The sequence below is a fragment of the Mustelus asterias genome, chromosome 4 (assembly GCF_964213995.1).
Source record: "Mustelus asterias chromosome 4, sMusAst1.hap1.1, whole genome shotgun sequence".
In the NCBI taxonomy this organism is placed as follows: Eukaryota; Metazoa; Chordata; class Chondrichthyes; order Carcharhiniformes; family Triakidae; genus Mustelus; species Mustelus asterias.
Genome location: NC_135804.1, coordinates 51,899,553 through 51,916,892, shown reverse-complemented (window position 1 = coordinate 51,916,892; position 17,340 = coordinate 51,899,553). Strand labels below are relative to the sequence as shown.

At 43.3% G+C, this 17,340-nt stretch overlaps 1 protein-coding gene across 2 annotated transcripts in view; it reads left to right on the top strand.

Moving 5' to 3' along the window:
• cpne2 (copine II) overlaps positions 1–17,340 on the top strand; it is a 242,180-nt gene that overhangs the window by 223,766 nt on the left and 1,074 nt on the right. The window lies entirely within an intron of this gene.

The window sequence follows — 17,340 nt, the reverse complement described above, 5'->3', positions numbered from 1 at the left end:
AGTCACGTGATAGTAGACTGTGTGTGTTAGTAATCTAACAGAAGCCATGGAGACAGTACCCGTGCAAGGCTAGACTTTGAAGATGTATTTAGTTATGAGTAGTTAATAAACACTTACTGTTAAATTATACAAGACTCAACCTCATTGTGAGATCAACCGAACTACACACAATCTATGATTCTAATATCTTACAACAGATATCATCCCTTGCAAGTTTCTTTCAATACTTCTTCTTTGTAGTTCTATATTCACCGTTTGCTGTTCTTTGTATCTTATCCATTCACCAGTATCTGTGCACCTTGTGCATCTTCGTTTGCATTTTCTTTTAGTGTTATGTTGTTGTTGCCCACAGCTTACAGTCAGGTAATCTTCACCTTGGGACCTACAACTCCGGTCTGGGTAAAGTTATGGGCTTAAAAACCTTCACTGGTTGCTTCCCACTGCGCAAGCCTCTGCTCACTCAGTAAGACAGCTCATACTCCACAATGCCCATGAAGAGATCTATTGATGATTTCCCGTGGCTTTTGTGGTTGTCATAACATCCCTCCCCACTTAGGGCCATGTTTCTCCCAGCACCTCCACTGCGAGGTTATCCTTTTTGGTGCTCAGGTGGAGGTCAGGTGGTGTAAACCGAACAGGGGACCTTCTTTTTGGGAGGGAGCATCGCAGAGTTGCCGAAGCAGCCCAGAGGCCTACTTCTTCAGCCTTCATCTCCAAATCGTATTTTCACTATCCGGAAGGGCCAACGCGGAGTCAGCTTCAAGCTGAGCATTAGTACTGGCAGCGGCAATCTCCGTGGCTGGTGATGGGGGAGGCTCAGGTAAGGACTCCCTGACCCTAAGATGGTCTAACTATGTCTTTAGGGTTTTACCCTGAACTTTGACCTTGTAAGATACTGATCCTGCTTTCTCCATAATGATTCCATGGACCATCTGGGATCTTCCCCAACGTCCAGACCACCCGTTGCAAAAGTTCTTTCTGTCCTTGCAGAATCATAGTTTCTGTTTTGGTTTTCCTGTTTGGGCATCACCTTCCCTGCCAAATTTGGGAATAATCTGGTACGAAGCCATCGTCCCTTCCTCATCACCAATGTAGTAATTCAGCCAAACGCTAGTTTCCATCACCAACACCCTTTATTGTGAATCAAAGGCAAAGGCAGATCCCACAGCTTACATTCAGGTAGTCTTCACCTCAGGACCTATAACTCTGGTCAGGGTAAAGTTACAGGTTTGAAAACCCCCACTAGCTGCTTCCCAAGTTCGTACTCCACAAAGCCCAGGGGTAAATCTATTGGCAATCTCCCGTGGCCTCAGTGGTCATCATAACAACCTGTAGCTTATTGTTTCATGGAAGTGGTAAATGGCACTGACAGCTGGTATCTCAGTATGGGTGAAACAAATGTTATGTTGCTGTTACTTTAGAACGACTGGGTGGGTGAAGTTGCTGAGGTCTGTGGATTCTGGATTTAGCTGCCAAACTATCAGAAGCTGGATGCACCCCGTGATTGGGCCATACCACACCAGTAAGCATGTACTGAAATAGCAGCATTCTAAATGGGGTGCCCTTCTCTCAAACCATTACCCAAAGAGGAGTGTGAATGCAAAACTCTTTACAAAATATCCCGTTCATGATAGAATAAATCTGTATTAAATAAAAGCTGAATGTTTATATTAATGTTACTGGCCAGGATAATTTGTGACTAAAATGATACAAAGAACAATACAGCACAGCCCTCCAAGCCCGCGCCGCTCCCTGGTCCAAACTAGACCATTCTTTTGTATCCCTCCATTCCCACTCCGTTCATGTGGCTATCTAGATAAGTCTTAAACGTTCCCAGTGTGTCCGCCTCCACCACCTTGCCCGGCAGCGCATTCCAGGCCCCCACCACCCTCTGTGTAACTGATATCCGTGTTAAACCCCCCCCCCCCCACCTTGAACCTATGACCCCTCGTGAACATCACCACCGACCTGGGAAAAAGCTTCCCAGCGTTCACCCTATCTTTGCCTTTCATAATTTTATACACCTCTATTAGGTCACCCCTCATCCTCCGTCTTTCCAGTGAGAACAACCCCACTTTACCCAATCTCTCCTCATAACTAAGCCCTTCCATACCAGGCAACATCCTGGTAAACCTCCTCTGCACTCTCTCTAAAGCCTCCACGTCCTTCCGGTAGTGTGGCGACCAGAACTGGGCGCAGTATTCCAAATGCAGCCGAACCAACGTTCTATACAACTGCAACATCAGACCCCAACTTTTATACTCTATGCCCCATCCTATGAAGGCAAGCATGCCATATGCTTTATTCACTACCTTCTCCACCTGTGACGTCACCTTCAAGGATCTGTGGACTTGCACACCCAGGTCCCTCTGCGTATCTACACCCTTTATGGTTCTGCCATTTATCGTATAGCTCCCCCCTACGTTCGTTCTACCAAAATGCATCACTTCGCATTTATCAGGATTGAACTCCATCTGCCATTTCTTTGCCCAAATTTCCAGCCTATCTATATCCTTCTGTAACTTCAGACAATGCTCCTCACTATCTGCAAGTCCAGCCATTTTCGTGTCGTCCGCAAACTTACTGATCACCCCAGTTACACCTTCTTCCAGATCGTTTATAATGAGGAGGATAATTTCCTGTAATATCTGATGCTGTGTTATCCAAATCCCTATTCTCAGCATTGTAAATGTCAGTTTAATTGTTGGATGTGTTTAGGGCCCCAGCCAATAAAAATGATGGGAGGTTGAGCTAATGGAACAATCCCATTGCTGTAAATATGAAACTGCATTCCTAAAAATAAATTAGTTGTAATACAGCAATTCCGAGTTCCGAGCTATGGCTGCTTTATTACCCCTCAAATAGAAGAGTTCTTGCTTGCAATAATTCAAAAGTTACATTCATAAAGATGCTCAAGTATCTGAAGTATTTTTATCAGTATAATATTAACACTATTAAACTAAGCACACTAAGCTATTAAAAATAAAAATATAAAATATTAGAAACACATATTCTGCGCACCCTACACTTTCTTTGTTCTCTTCTCTGGGTCACTACATCATTCTCACTCTTCTTGAATGTTTTTTGGTCATTGATATTCTAACCTTTCAATTCTATTCTTAAGAATTTAGAATGCTTTATAAACCCATTTATTCTTCTAACCCTAACCCTAGCACTGTCTATTTTGAACCTTGTAATGTAAACCATTAACCTGCAATTGGCTTTTTAAAAATTCATTCACGGGATGTTAGCATCGCTGGCCGGGCCAGCATTTGGAGCCCATCATTGAGGGCATTTAAGAGCCAACCACATTGCTGTGGGTCTGGGGTCACATATAGGCCAGACCAGGTAAGGACGACAGATTTCTTTCCCTAAAGGACATCAGTGAACCAGATGGGTTTTTACAACAATCAATAATGGTTTCATGGTCATCAGTAGATTCTTACTTCCAGATTTTTATTAAATTCAAATTTTACCATCTGCTGTGGTGGGATTTGAATCCAGGTCCCCAGAGCATTCCCTGGGTCTCCAGCTTATTAGTCCAACGACAATATCACTGTGGCGCTGTCTCCCATGGATGAGTTACAAGGATTGTTTTAATTTTAGCCAATCGAGGTTTCAACCTGTAAGGACAGTCATGTTTTCCCAGATAGGATTATCAACAGCAAGCTATACCTCAATAATTCCCCGTTCCTCAAGTCTTCAAGAGCAGGGCTGCTCTGTTCCCTTTCTTTGGAACAGAAACCAAACTCTTAAAAGCATCCCGCTTGGTCTTCAATACGAAACAGTTCTCCCTGCTTTTCCACAGCAGTAGCATAGTTACTTTTGCATTTCAGCTGCAGCTGTCCTTTTTCCATGAGATACTATGAAAGGTGTTAAAATTGCCACCCAATGCCTAAATGAGTTTCTATTTGAGTTTCTCTCCTTATGGCAACCAGATCGCATAGGCATTTCTCCAAACCGAGGTATTTATCAGGAATTCACTCTTCCCCCTTTTCAAAGCAATCTGTTTTTCCTTAAGTTAAAGGGGACATTTTTCACCATTATCATCTTGTAAAACTCAGCTTTCATGAAAATATGTGTCACAGTTTGTGGTGGCGAGAACAGGTATATTAATTTCTACCAGTTTACTGTAACGCAGTTTCTCCTGAGTAAACTCCTTTGTTCTAACATTGTATTGTAGCCTTCCCCATCTACAAAACCACAACCTCCCTCCATGCCTATTTCTAACCAGTAAACACTGAGAACATAACTTCTCACTCTGAATGTTTACACATTTGCATTTTGAGATCACCATTTTAGAACTGATGCTTAAATAAAAACACACAGGGAGGCGGTTTGTGCTCCCATTTTCAGCAAGCGAGATCAACGACGGGAGCAGGAGATACCGCAAGAGGCCCAAAACTCAGTTTATACCAGTTAGATTTCCCACTGCAATTGTCCACCCTCACCAATGACATAACAGGAATCCGACCTTCAATGTTGGGAAGTCCATTACAATAAAGTCATATCTGATGATCAGACTCTGATAAACCGCCCAATGTTGCATAATCCATTCACGTTGGCATGAGGGCATTATTTTTAATTTAATGGGCTTCTACCCCATTCTTCTGCCCGCTGCACCACTCTGGCGAAAACAGGAAAATTCCACCCAATGCATTTGATATTGTTTCTTCCTAAATCTATGACTTTGCCACTAATTCCATTGACATGTCAACGTTAAAGACTGCATGCTCCTCATCCACAAGGAACTGGAAGTTCCCATGTTTGAGCCCTGATCTCTGCTCCAATAGCTACTCTCACTCAGGGTGACAAAGCCCTGTGGTTAGACAAGGAGGATAATTAAGCCAAGACTTACACTTCTGTTCACCATCTATTCAGTCCTACTGTAAAATGTGCATATATGGGCGTCAGTTTAAGAATAAATTTCTACCCCGCATAATTGCATATCTGCTGACAGCATATCAGAAAAAAGGTGGAAACACTTAGCAGGTTAGGCAGCCTCTGTGCAGAGAAACAGAGTTAACTGGTAGGTGCTGCCCCTACCCATTGCTGTAGTGTTCTGGGGCTGGGAGCCCCAATCCCAAACTCCAGAGGCAGCCCAGGCATTCTTCAGTTGAATTCCGACTTCTGCCCGTTACATTGTTCCATACCCGTGTTTTGCACGGGCTTGTTTTCCTGCTGGCATCGTGGAGGATCGGGCGAGTGGGAGTGGAAGATTCTGGTCAAGCTTTCATTTGCATCACAATAGCGGGATGAGAATCAGTCTCGCGCCAGCCTCCGGCAGGTTTCCCAATCCGCCAAGGTGTGCCCCAGCGGAAGACACTGCGGGAAATTCTCGCTGGTGTATAACGGTCTTTGTACCTCCTGCCAAATTATCCGCCCACTCCCACCATCGAACCTGTCGGTGGGGCATGGAAGAATTCTGCCCATAAATTGTATCAATGCCAGAGTGGAAAACTCAGCAACCCTTTTGTGCATAGCAAGATCCATAAACAGCAAAGTGATAAAGGACAGAAAATCCGCTTCAGTCGCGTTATTTGAGAGATAAATACTGGCCAGAACTCCAGGCAAACTCCACCACTCTTCTTTGAAATAATGTCGTGGGGCCTGAGAGAACAGATGGGGCTTGGTGTAACATCTCGTCTGAAAGAAAGCACCTGGAGGAGCTGTGAAGAACGAAGAGAGAGAAAGAATTTGTGTTTGTGTAGAGCTTGTCACATCCTCGACACACCCCAACGTACTTCCCAGCTGATGATTTGATGTTGTAAGGAGTGAGTAGAAAGGTGGGAGGTTGTGAGGGAAGTTATATCTGAGAAGCTGTTTACAGCAATGGTTTTGCACGGCTGCTCTACACGGCCAACTGTGAAAATGTTGCTGCTGCTGCTCTTTGAACACAGGAAATGATAACTGCTTTGTACGAACAGTGAAGTTGGCACTGTCAAACCAGCATCTGTTCATGGGTCCAGATCCTCTGTGAATTTAGCACTTCTGTCAACTTTATTTTTACTTATAGTCCCCAGAGTTGGCAATGAGGGTGGAGGGGGTTGGTGTTGTCTGCTGCAATGTTTACTCTTACCTTGGTGTTAAGATCAGTGGTCAGGAACTTCAACTCCCCATAGACGTCGGAGCTCTTACCCGTGTGCAGACTGGGCTTGGACTGCACATATGCCTTCTGGCAAAAATCAAGCGTCAGATCAAGCCCCAGATGGGGTGCAGTGCTTCATCCTGTCAGCTTGGATCTTGTTTGTCTCCCTTGTGGGGACCATAAATTGGATTTAATTGGAATTTTAATTTGATTTTTGGAACAAGCAAAGACTAAGTTAGTGTCTGCCCGGTCCACTCTCAGCATTGGCTTTGTAACTTTAAGAATGGAGAAAACAAAATCTTTGTTAAAATACGCAGTTTGACATTGTTGACTTCTTTGGGCCCAGTGCGTCTTTACAGAATGGTGCAAAGAAACTCAGGTCTAGAATCAGGAGCAGAGCACTATCAAGCAGAAGAGTCCCAGACAGGGGACAGGGAGAGATCCCTAAAGTAGAGTCCCAGACAGGGGACAGGGAGAGATCCCTAAAGTAGAGTCCCAGACAGGAGACAGAGACAGGAAAATATCCCAGTTCAGTTAAACACAGAGGAACAGAACAGCAGGTTCCAAACAGGGACAGAATTTCAGCAAGGAAGACAGCGGAAGGATGGCGACTCGGTGCTGCAAGCCATTGGGGTACAGGTACCCCTTTGGAGCAGGAGTGTTCTGCTCAGCGTAGCCAAAGAGATGAAGTTGTGCTTGTGAGTAGATGCTAGATGTGCAGACTTGGGAATCCAGGGGAATGGAATCTTGGGAGATGAGATTGAATCTCTGTGAGATGGACTGTTTATGCCGTCTCCGTTGGAGAGACCTTTCATGAGAATTTCCAGGTGAATTGGAAGATGGTTATTGGAATCCCTTGAGAGGGACAGAATTTCACTGAGATTGGTTGACTTGCAGCTGGGCTGCTGAGAAATCCATGGACTCTGTTTTGGGTCGCATTTGGCATTTATTGTGCGATGTGGTATGTTTAACTGCAGTTTGCATGTTAATTCCCAGATACCTCATATTAATCCTGAATATTAGAGTAAAAGATAGATGTTATGAATTATTTTATCTTTCTGATCTTATATAGTAATGTTTATTTTTGTTTGTTTGAAACCTGGGGAATCATTTGGCTTTATTCACTGAGCAAGTGTCTTCAATCTCAAACTTTGTCTACTTTAAAGAAAGCGTTATTGGTCCCCCAGCCATCAGTCACTCACTGATTTTCAGTGTTTCCCAAGTGAAGGCCAACTTTCTCTAGTTCACTATGAGCAGTGTTCTCCAGAGGTAGAAGAGCAGTGACTCAGACTCAGAAACAGAAAATGCTGGAGAAACTCAGCAGGTCTAACAGCATCTGTGGAGAGAAAATAGAGCCAACATTGACAAAGGGTCACCCTGACCTGAAATGTTGGCTCTATTCTCTCTCCACAGATGCTGTCAGACCTGCTGAGTTTCTCCAGCATTTTCTGCTTTTGTTTCAGATTCCAGCATCCGCAGGGTTTTGCCTTGGCCTTCGTGACTCAGACTGTAACGCTCTCAGCAGCCTTTCCCCTGCTGGCCCCCTCACTTCTTCTCAGCTTCCATTTGCCTTTGCAACCACAAAGGGGCAGTTTAACGCCTGGGATGTTGGCCCACATCCTTCCACACACACATTCAGCCAACCTGTTTCAGAATGAGAGGGGAACAGCTGCCCCCAGTCAGAACAGATTGCACCAACTTCTGACACCAACAAAATCTGTATTCGAGCTCCTAGCTCCTTCACAGATTCTTGGCTAGTTTTCATCTACTTTCCATCCCTCTGACCTGACATCATAGATAACTGGTTTTCTCAAAGTGAAGACAGGTCACTTCTATGGAAAGAATCTTTATGGGTACCGCGTACAGCACTGGAAAGATGTAACTTTGACCCTCTCACTTTGCACCAAGTACTTGATCCTCAGCCCTGGAATTGCAAATAAATTTACATTTTTGCGCTGTAGATAGCTTCACAGAATGTCTGAGAGGAAATGACTAACTGGTGATGAGTTGCAAACAGCTTACTGCTGTGAATCCGTGATACTCAGAACTGGGTGAAAACTGTCTGTATTAAATAAAGGGAAGAATAGGAAATGGAGAGGGCTTTCAGTATAAATTGCCAGCATAATGCCACCGCCCCCTCCTCCCCCCTCCAAGTCCCAAACACAAGCACAATGGCAAATGACTGTCTGAATATCTCCTGCCTGACAAAAGATGCCATGTTCTGCTTCTCCTCACATAACACAACCGCCTAACGCATGAAAACAGAAAATGCTGGAAATACTCAGCAGGTTAGGCAGCATCTGTGGAGAGAGGAAAAAAACTTAAGATTTCAGGTCTGTGCCCTTGCATTGCAACATTCTATATTCACTTTTCCTATAATTTTCAAGCCATTAAGGCTCGTGCTTCTCATTACCTAACCACTACTTGCTGATCTACTTCTCTTTTGTCCCTGATTATGGTGTACACAATGACTCTTAGGCCCGGATTGTCACAATAATGGAGAGCCTCTCTGACACGGCAAAAATCCCAAAAATGGCTGGAAATGCAAAATCCTGCCCCCCAAACACAACCTTTCCTATTTTGGCGGGGGTGGGACTGGAGTCAGGCCAGGGTTTGTGCATGCGCAGTTTACAGAGACAGCTGACCATTTAAATCACTTACACTGAAGTGGGATTTTGATAGGTCAAGATTGTGAAACCCAAAATGTGCAGATTAGACCTGATAAGAGGAGGTTTGAAGCTGGTGGATTCATTTGATAGCTTGGGGGTACTCCTTTGGAGAGGTATGGTCCCTCTTTGGATATGGTCCCGGGACACCTTTGCGAGATGTAAGACACCCTTTGGGAATGTTAAAAGTAAACATGATTGTGTGTAAACTCATTGAAACTGTCAAAGAATGCAAGATGAGTTGGCATGGGGGTAAGGGCAAAGGGTGTTGGGTGGGGTACAAGTTAGCATGAAGTTGACATGGGAGATGGGGACATAGGAGATATACGGGGCCATGGCGCTTGGAAGGGTGGCATATGGTGGCATAGGTTGGCATGGATAGGATATGGGGATTGTGGGAGGAGGGTGAGGACTGAAGTGCTGTTTTTTGTTTTTAATCTTTTTAAAGTAACTTATACAAAGTGCTGGAGTGCAAAGGCAAGTCTTCCCTCCAGCCTAACTCCAAACTAGACAGTTGCCTCACTCATTCTGGGGGGGCCTGACCTCAAATCTAACCTGCCCCGGAATGGAAGCTGTGAGTGAAGGTCGGGTTCACAAAACCATGTCTCCCCCCCAATCTCTGCGCACCCAAACGGAGCAAAGATCTAGCCCTTAATCTTTCATCTTGTTTCTCAATTTAGAAAAAATATAAAATGGCATTTGGGATATATGGGATAGCAACTGCAAGGTGCTTAAATGAAGAGAATTCAGACACCCAATAGTTACTCCCCTAGAACCAAAACTAGGCTGCAAGTTTCTGCCAGATCCCAAACCGAACAAAGGATTAGACTCTTTAGAAAATATACTGAGGAAAATGAATTCAGCTTTTGTGTGGGCTAAAACGAAACCGGTATTGAGACATAAATATATTTGAGCCATTGTCTTCTCCTCGCCGGTGACACATTCTGAGGGTTCCAGAGTTTTGCAGCAGCAAAAGAAATTCGAATTGGGCCATTTTTATTCTAGTATAAAAACTGCAATATCCAATGAAAGAACTCTGCTGCAGTGAACAGAAAACATTCACTACGTGGTTTACGTTGACAATCGTTTTATTTTTTAAGAGGAGCCTGCTAAACACAATGGTCTGTTTGACCAAAAACAAACTGCAATTGGCTTGCCTGTCAGAGAAATGCTCAACGTTGCTTCCTGTGTCCTTCCTTCTTGCTTCTTGGGAGCAGCTTCCTGGTGTATTTGAAGAGTCCCAAGAGTAGACGTTCATAATGGGAAATGTATGGACCATAGCCCCGAACTTTCAATTTCTATCCACATTGTTGAGGGTAAGATTGTGAAAGAACTATTTGAACAACAATGGCTAATTTGATGGCGTAATGTGAACAAGTCCCAAAATGCTTCACTGAGGCACAAAGAAAGAAATTGACACCAAGCTAAAGTAGATATCAGGAGGAATAGTCAAACAATTAGCCTAAGAGATGGGTATGAAGGAGGGTTTTAAAGGAGGTGCGGTGGGGAAGAGGTGATGGAGGAGGTGGAGAGATGAGGGCTTCGAAGGGAGGGGTTTAGAAAGCATAGATTGGTGTCTGCACAGCCAGGAAATGGTGGGCTGAAGGGCGACTAAAGAGGGATTGAACCACAAGAACTATAGGTCTGAGGCATTGGGGAACCGGGATTCAATGTGGGTCAGTAAGGATCGGGTGTTGAGACGCAGGTTTTGACCAACACAAGGATGTGATCAGAGAATGTCTTGAGCAATAATAATAAGGCAAGGAGATAACAATGAATAGGGACAGGTGAGTTTACATATAGAGAGAACCACATTTAGAGCATAGAACAGTACAGCACAGTACAGACCCTTCGGCTCTCGATGTTGTGCCGAGCTTTGTCTGAAACGAAGATCAAGCTATCCCACTCCCCATCATTCCGTCTCCTTGGTAAACACTGAAGAAAAGTATTCATTCATCGCCTCTCCTATCTCTTCTGACTCCATGCAAAAGTTCCCACTACTATCCTTGACCGGCCCTAACCTCACCCTGGTCATTCTTTTATTTCTCACATAAGAGTAAAAAGGCTTGGTGTTTTCCTTGATCCGACCCTCCAAGGACTTCTCATGTCCCCTCCTAGCTCTCCTAAGCCCTTTTTTTAAGCTCATTCCTTGCTACCTTGTAACCCTCAAGCGACCCAACTGAACCTTGTTTTCTCATCCTTACATACGCTTCCTTTTTCCTCTTGACAAGACATTCAACCTCTTTTGTGAACCATGATTCCCTCACTCGGCCATTTTCTCCCTGCCTGACAGGGACATGCTGGTGAATTCAGAGGAGAAAGCGAAAGGGGAACTGAGATGAAAGTTTAAATCATCCAGCACGAGGAATTGCTGAGCATAGGAGGCTGAGAGAGGAGAGGAATGAGGATATCTCAAAGAGAATCTCAGAGTGAAGCTTCGCAGGCAGTTGGAAAATGAAGATTTTAAAGCAGAGACGACTGGTTGTGAAGATGATGAGATGCTTCGAGGACGAGGTAGAAGGGAGTACACTGTGTGACATGGTGATAAGGGCTACAGCAGTATGGGCAGGATGGTGGAATCTATAGCCAGGTGAGAGGCCTCAGTAAGGGACTGGGTAGCACCACCCAAATTTCAGGAGAAGTCAGGATCTCAATACTTCATTTTAGGGACAGGGACAAAAAGAAAACTTGATTTCATGTTACGGTGTTGAAGGAATGGAGTTTATGGCCAGCACCAAAGACATCAGCTGTGGTCTTCCCAATATTTATTCATTTCTGCTCATCCAGTACAAGATGTTGGACAAGCTGTGTGAAAAATCCGAGGCAATTGAGACGTCGAGACGGGTGGTGGTGTTGTAGGGGGAAGATGGTGGAGCTGTGCAACCTGAACACAGGGCTTTTGGATGAGGTCACTCAGGGGTAACAGGCGAGTGAGAATTAGGAGGGACCTAGGATGCATCTTTGAAAGTAACAGTGCAGGAGAGGGAGAAACCATTGCAGATGATTTTCTGGCTATAGTAAGAATGGAGTGGGGCAAGGACAGTTCTACCTGTCGTGACGGTGGAGAGGTTTTGCAGAACCGTGCTGTGCTCAACCATGTCACTGGCTGCAGATAGATTGAGAAAGGTGAGGAGGGATAGTGCACCATGGAATAGTCACATAGGATGTCATTTGTGACTTTAATCAAACCTAATGTTTATTTTGTTGGAGCATCCAGTAAACTTACCACCACAAAGCCTCTGCTGCAGTCAACAACCAGCCTCTTTTTACAGACTCACTCCATTATCTCGTGTGCTAAATTGTGCCCTATATATTTAAAATCTCACTCCCATTTCAAATGCTGCCATCTGCCAACTTTGAAACTTGATGCGGAGAGGTGGCAGTAATTAAAAGCATTAAGATACAGTGACACAGGAGGTTTTCTTCCTCTTGTTCAATCTAACCAATCTTATACCAGAAATTCCTCAAACAAATCACTTCACATTGCCAAAGCTGGCTATGAGAATCAGACTATGGTTTGGAAGGTAATGGACTCTTCCACACCAACAGATTGAGCAGTGAGAAACATCTATCCATACAGAAAATAAATGAATACCATTCTCCAAATGAGCAACTCTTTACAGGCAGTCCCCGGGTTACGAACGCCCGTACTTACGAAAGCCCGTACTTACGTACTGACCTCCGTAAAGCCTATTATTTTTAAAAATCGAGTTACATGCAATGGTTCGTACTAACGAATGGGCAGACTACATTGCGCGACGCTCAAAACACTGCGCGTTAGGCTACAGTCGGTCAACGATCGGGACAATTATAAAGGACAAGGGGACATCCAAGCACTTTAGATGACCTTCACCTCAATGTAAAGGTCGTCTTTTTATCACCCAACACCACATCATTACTTCAGCCAATGGATCAGGGGGTCATAGCCTTCTTTAAGGCTTATTATTTACACCGGACCTTCTCACAAACAGTCAGGGCTACCCAAGATGATGCAATGACCTTAAAGAAGTTCTGGAGGAATTACAACATCTACGATGGCATCAAAAACATTGCAGATTCTTGGGAGGAAGTGAAGACAACCAACATGAAAGGAGTGTGAAACAAATTGTGCCCCCAATTCGCACAATTTAAGGGGTTTACAGCTGAGGACATCGCCGAAGCCAGGCAAGCTGTGGTTGATATTGGTAATAATCAACTGCAGTTAGACATCAACGAAGACGATGTCTTAGACTTGCTTGAATCCCATGCCGAAGAACTGACCAATGAGGACCTTATGGAGCTGGAGCAGCAGATGATAGCATTTGAGGAAGAAGGCCGGGACCTAGAAACCCCAGAACCCAAGAAGTTTTTGACGAAGGAGTTAGCTGAATCCTTTCGTCTCATTGAAGCAGGGATGGCAAAGTTAGAGGAGCAAGATCCTAATGCAGAGAGGTTCACCAAAGTTTACCGGATAAGTACCGACGGCCTCAGCTGGTACAAGGCCATTTATAATGAGAAAAAGAAAAGCTCTGTTCAAGCCTCCCTTGATGGTTACTTTAAGAAATTACTTTAATGTTTTTTATACCTACACACACACACACACACACACATATATATATATAATAAATATTTTAAAAATCCAAGTTTTGTGTCATTTCCATTTATTATTATTACTGCATTATTATATTTAAGATGTTTTAGGTAAAATATATACTATATACTAAGACAAACATTTGACTAATTGACGCTAGATGTGAACCGTACATAACTGTTCCGACTTACATACAAATTCGACTTACAGACAGACTTAAAAGCGGAACTCGTTCGTAACCCGGGGACTGCCTGTAATCTCATTACACAGTGTTGCTAGGTTGCTGCTGGGATTTGAGCCTGTGGTCACAGGTACGCAAAGGGGGAAATGCTGCAGCCATTACATTGCAGGCTGCTTCCTTTTCAATATCACCCCAAAAGATCAGTCCTTGACAGCTGTGACCTCCTTAAATATCAAGCACATCACAAGTCATCTATTTCACCCCCTGGCTTTGGGAAAAACTGCAGCATAGAAATATAAACAGCGTACATTCTTTAGTATAATAATGATCACTTCCTACAGCTACATTAGATAGAATCGCGGCTGTATAAACAAGATACCCACATGACCCCTCAAGAGAGGATTAACTTGACTATTAGCTGAAGCAATATTAAGCTGCTAACCCACCGCCACCAAGGCAAATATTGTGCTCTCTTGACTGCCTACATTTGCAGCGCTGGAAAGTGGATTAAAGTTTAGAATGCAGACAATTAACCTTTTGATTGCCAGCTGGTTCAGCAAAATTCCCAGCTCCTTGAATCAACAACTTTCTTTTGTCTTCAGCTTATTTACTCCTGTGTGTGGAATAAATATTATTACAGTAATGAAGAAACTCTAGGATCAGCCATATGATGTGACCCTGTATGTACATTGATGGGCCCAGTATGTATCAGAGCCTGGTCCACAACACAGCAGGAGTCAGATTGAGAAAGAGAGAGAGACAGACACTATCTGTGGTTGGGCTGGGGCTGGAGACCAGAGAGCGTCCAGTGGGAAGGAAGGCTGCTGGGCACTGAGAGATCAGAAAGAGCCATTTACAAGTAGATTCATGCAGCAGTGCCATGCAATTAGACTCAAAAGCAATCAGGAACCTTGTCCTATCAAATGAAGTTATTCTTGGATCACAGAGATTCCTTCAGTGTAGCATTTTTCATCAAAATGGAACATCAGCAATGATAGTCTGATTTTTGGGCAAAAAAAAACTTACCTGGTTGATGGGCAGAGACAAAGCGGGACACTAAAATCCACTGATTTCATTACAAATAATGTCACCATCACTGAACCCTTAAGTAATATAAATCCTGAATAAACAATTACACTCAAAAAAACATAGGTCCTGAACAAAAAATTGAAAGACTTCGCCTGCATTCACCAGCCGGTTATTTTTATTCCTCTGCTCAGTCTGTTACCCACTTTGTTTTATTGCAAATTGATTTTTTAACCTCTCTTAAACCAGTTTTTTTTACGGGTTTTTATTTTATTTTCTACTCTTTAGATTCTTCTCTCCCCAACTTCCCCATTCCCTCACCAATCCATTTTACTGAGAAAAGCAGTTTTCTTTTTAAAATGGAGGCAGTCTAAACCTAGATGAGGAGATTGTATTATTATTGTTCCCAAGCACAAAGGGACGTAAATATAGTAGATTATCCAGCGCCCCCAAGCTTCATCCACCAATTTCGAATATGACTGATCTGTACCTCAGACCAAATTACTTGTCTTTGCTCCACATTCACCTTGATCACCCACAGCCAACTGAAGAGCGACGTCCAGATATTCACTATTGTGTACATGGAAAAAAAGTGTTTGTAAGTGACCTGGTTCTAATTTTACAACTATGCCCTCTCATTCTAAATTTCACTGTTAGATGACAAGAATTTCTCAGAATTCGTCTACCTTCTCCAATGCCTTTATTGCTTTTTAGCGACCTTGATTAGATCAACCATCAACTTTCCAAACTTAAAGAAATGCAAATCATGTTTTTGCAACCTATTCGTATGATTTAACCCTTATACAACAACCGCAGACACACTACCACCTGCGAGTTCTCCTTTAAGTGATGCACCATCCTGACTTTGACACGCAATCATCATTCATTCATCGTCACTTGGACATAAATCCTGGAACTCCCTCACTACCAGCACTGTGGATGTACCTCACCATATAGACTGCAGCGATTCAAGAAGGCAACTTGCCACCATCTTCTCCAGGGAAATTTTGGATGAGCAATAAATACCAGCTTCAGACATAATCTCTGAAACAAATTTTTTTTTCTCAATAAAATACTATGGGAAACTGAACATTCTGCAAACGAATAAAATGTTTCAAGTTCATCATCAACATTAATTGCATTCTCCGGGTGAGATTCTGAATAAGTGCAACTGAAGTATCATTGCCTCCTCCAACTCTCAGCATGAATTCTATTGGCCTCTTTAATTACTCTCTGTACCTTTATACTAGTTTTTAGTGATCCAGTTACATAGACACACAAATCCTCTTGCTTCTCCCTTGTACCTATTCTATCACCATTTAAAAATATTTAAGATTTGCCAGCTTCGCACTTCCCCAAATTAAACTCAATCTGCCATAGTTTTGACCATGCACTTTGTCTACGTCCCTTTGTAAGTTCCTGCTTCCATCTACACAACGTACTGTACTTCCTAACTGACTGTCAAATACAAACTTGAATTCCCCCAGTATTACCTTTATCCTTACTCTGTCCCCACCCTCCTAACCAATGACATTAAAAGATTACCTCGAATTCCATGCACTTTAATTTTTGCAGATATGGTCTTTTGCAGAATTTTATATCTTATGGAAGTTCATACATCAATAGCCCCAATTTACTCAGCTCCCCATCATAGGGCAACTCTCTCACCCCAGGAACTGACCTAATGAACCTTTTATCCACCGCCTCCAAGACAAGTATATTCCTCCTTAAATATGGAGACCAAAACTTCCACACAGTATTCCAGATGTGTCTCACCGTCAACCACCCCTCTTATCCATTGCAAGTATATTAATACCAACTCCATCAGCCCTTATCTTGCATATTAACCTTTTGTGCGGCACTTTATCGAAAGCGTTTGGAAATTCAGGTACATCTACTAATGCTCCTTTATCTACCCTGCTAGTTACATCTGCAAAAAACAACTCTTAATAAATTTGTCAAACGTGATTCACCTTTTGTAAAACCGTGTTGACTTTGTCTGATCATACTCTGATTTATTAAGTGCATTGTTAAAACTTCCTTAATAAGATTCCAGCATTTTCCTGACAACTGATGTCACTGGCGTGCAGTTTCCACTTTCTTTGAATAGCAGAGTTATATTTGCTAACTTCCAATCTGCTGAGACCATTCTAGAATTTAGAGAATTTTGGAAAATCATAACCATTGCATCCACTATCTCTGCGGCAATGTCTTTCAGAACCCATGAATGTAGGCGTCAGACCCTGGGAATTTAGCAGTCACTTCGGTTTCTTCAATATTTTTTATGAGCACAAAATATACTGCTAAGTTATACGTATCTATACATTAACTTTACTAGCTATGACTGTAGCACTACATTCTGCACTCTCTCCTTTCCTTTTCTATGAACTGCAGAATAGCAAAGGCAAGTTCTGCTTTCGGTAGACTGCGTTCCACTGTATGGGAACATCGAGGAATCAGCCCAGAAACAAAACTGAAGGTCTACAGCGCCGTGGTACTCACTACTCTCCTGTATGCCTGTGAAACGTGGACTGTGCATCGAAGGCATGCAAGACAGCTCAATCATTTCCACAAGACTTGTCTTCGCAGAATATTACACATCAGACGGCAAGACAAAGTACCAGACACTGAAGTTTTCTCTAGAGCAAGTCTACCATCAGTCCACACACTGCTGATGAGAGCACAGACCCGGTGGGCAGGTCATGTCATCCGTATACCGGACGAACGTATACCCAAGCAGCTCTTTTTTGGGGAACTCTCTGCTGGCAGACGCTCGCATGGAAGGCAGAAGAAACGTTACAAAGACACA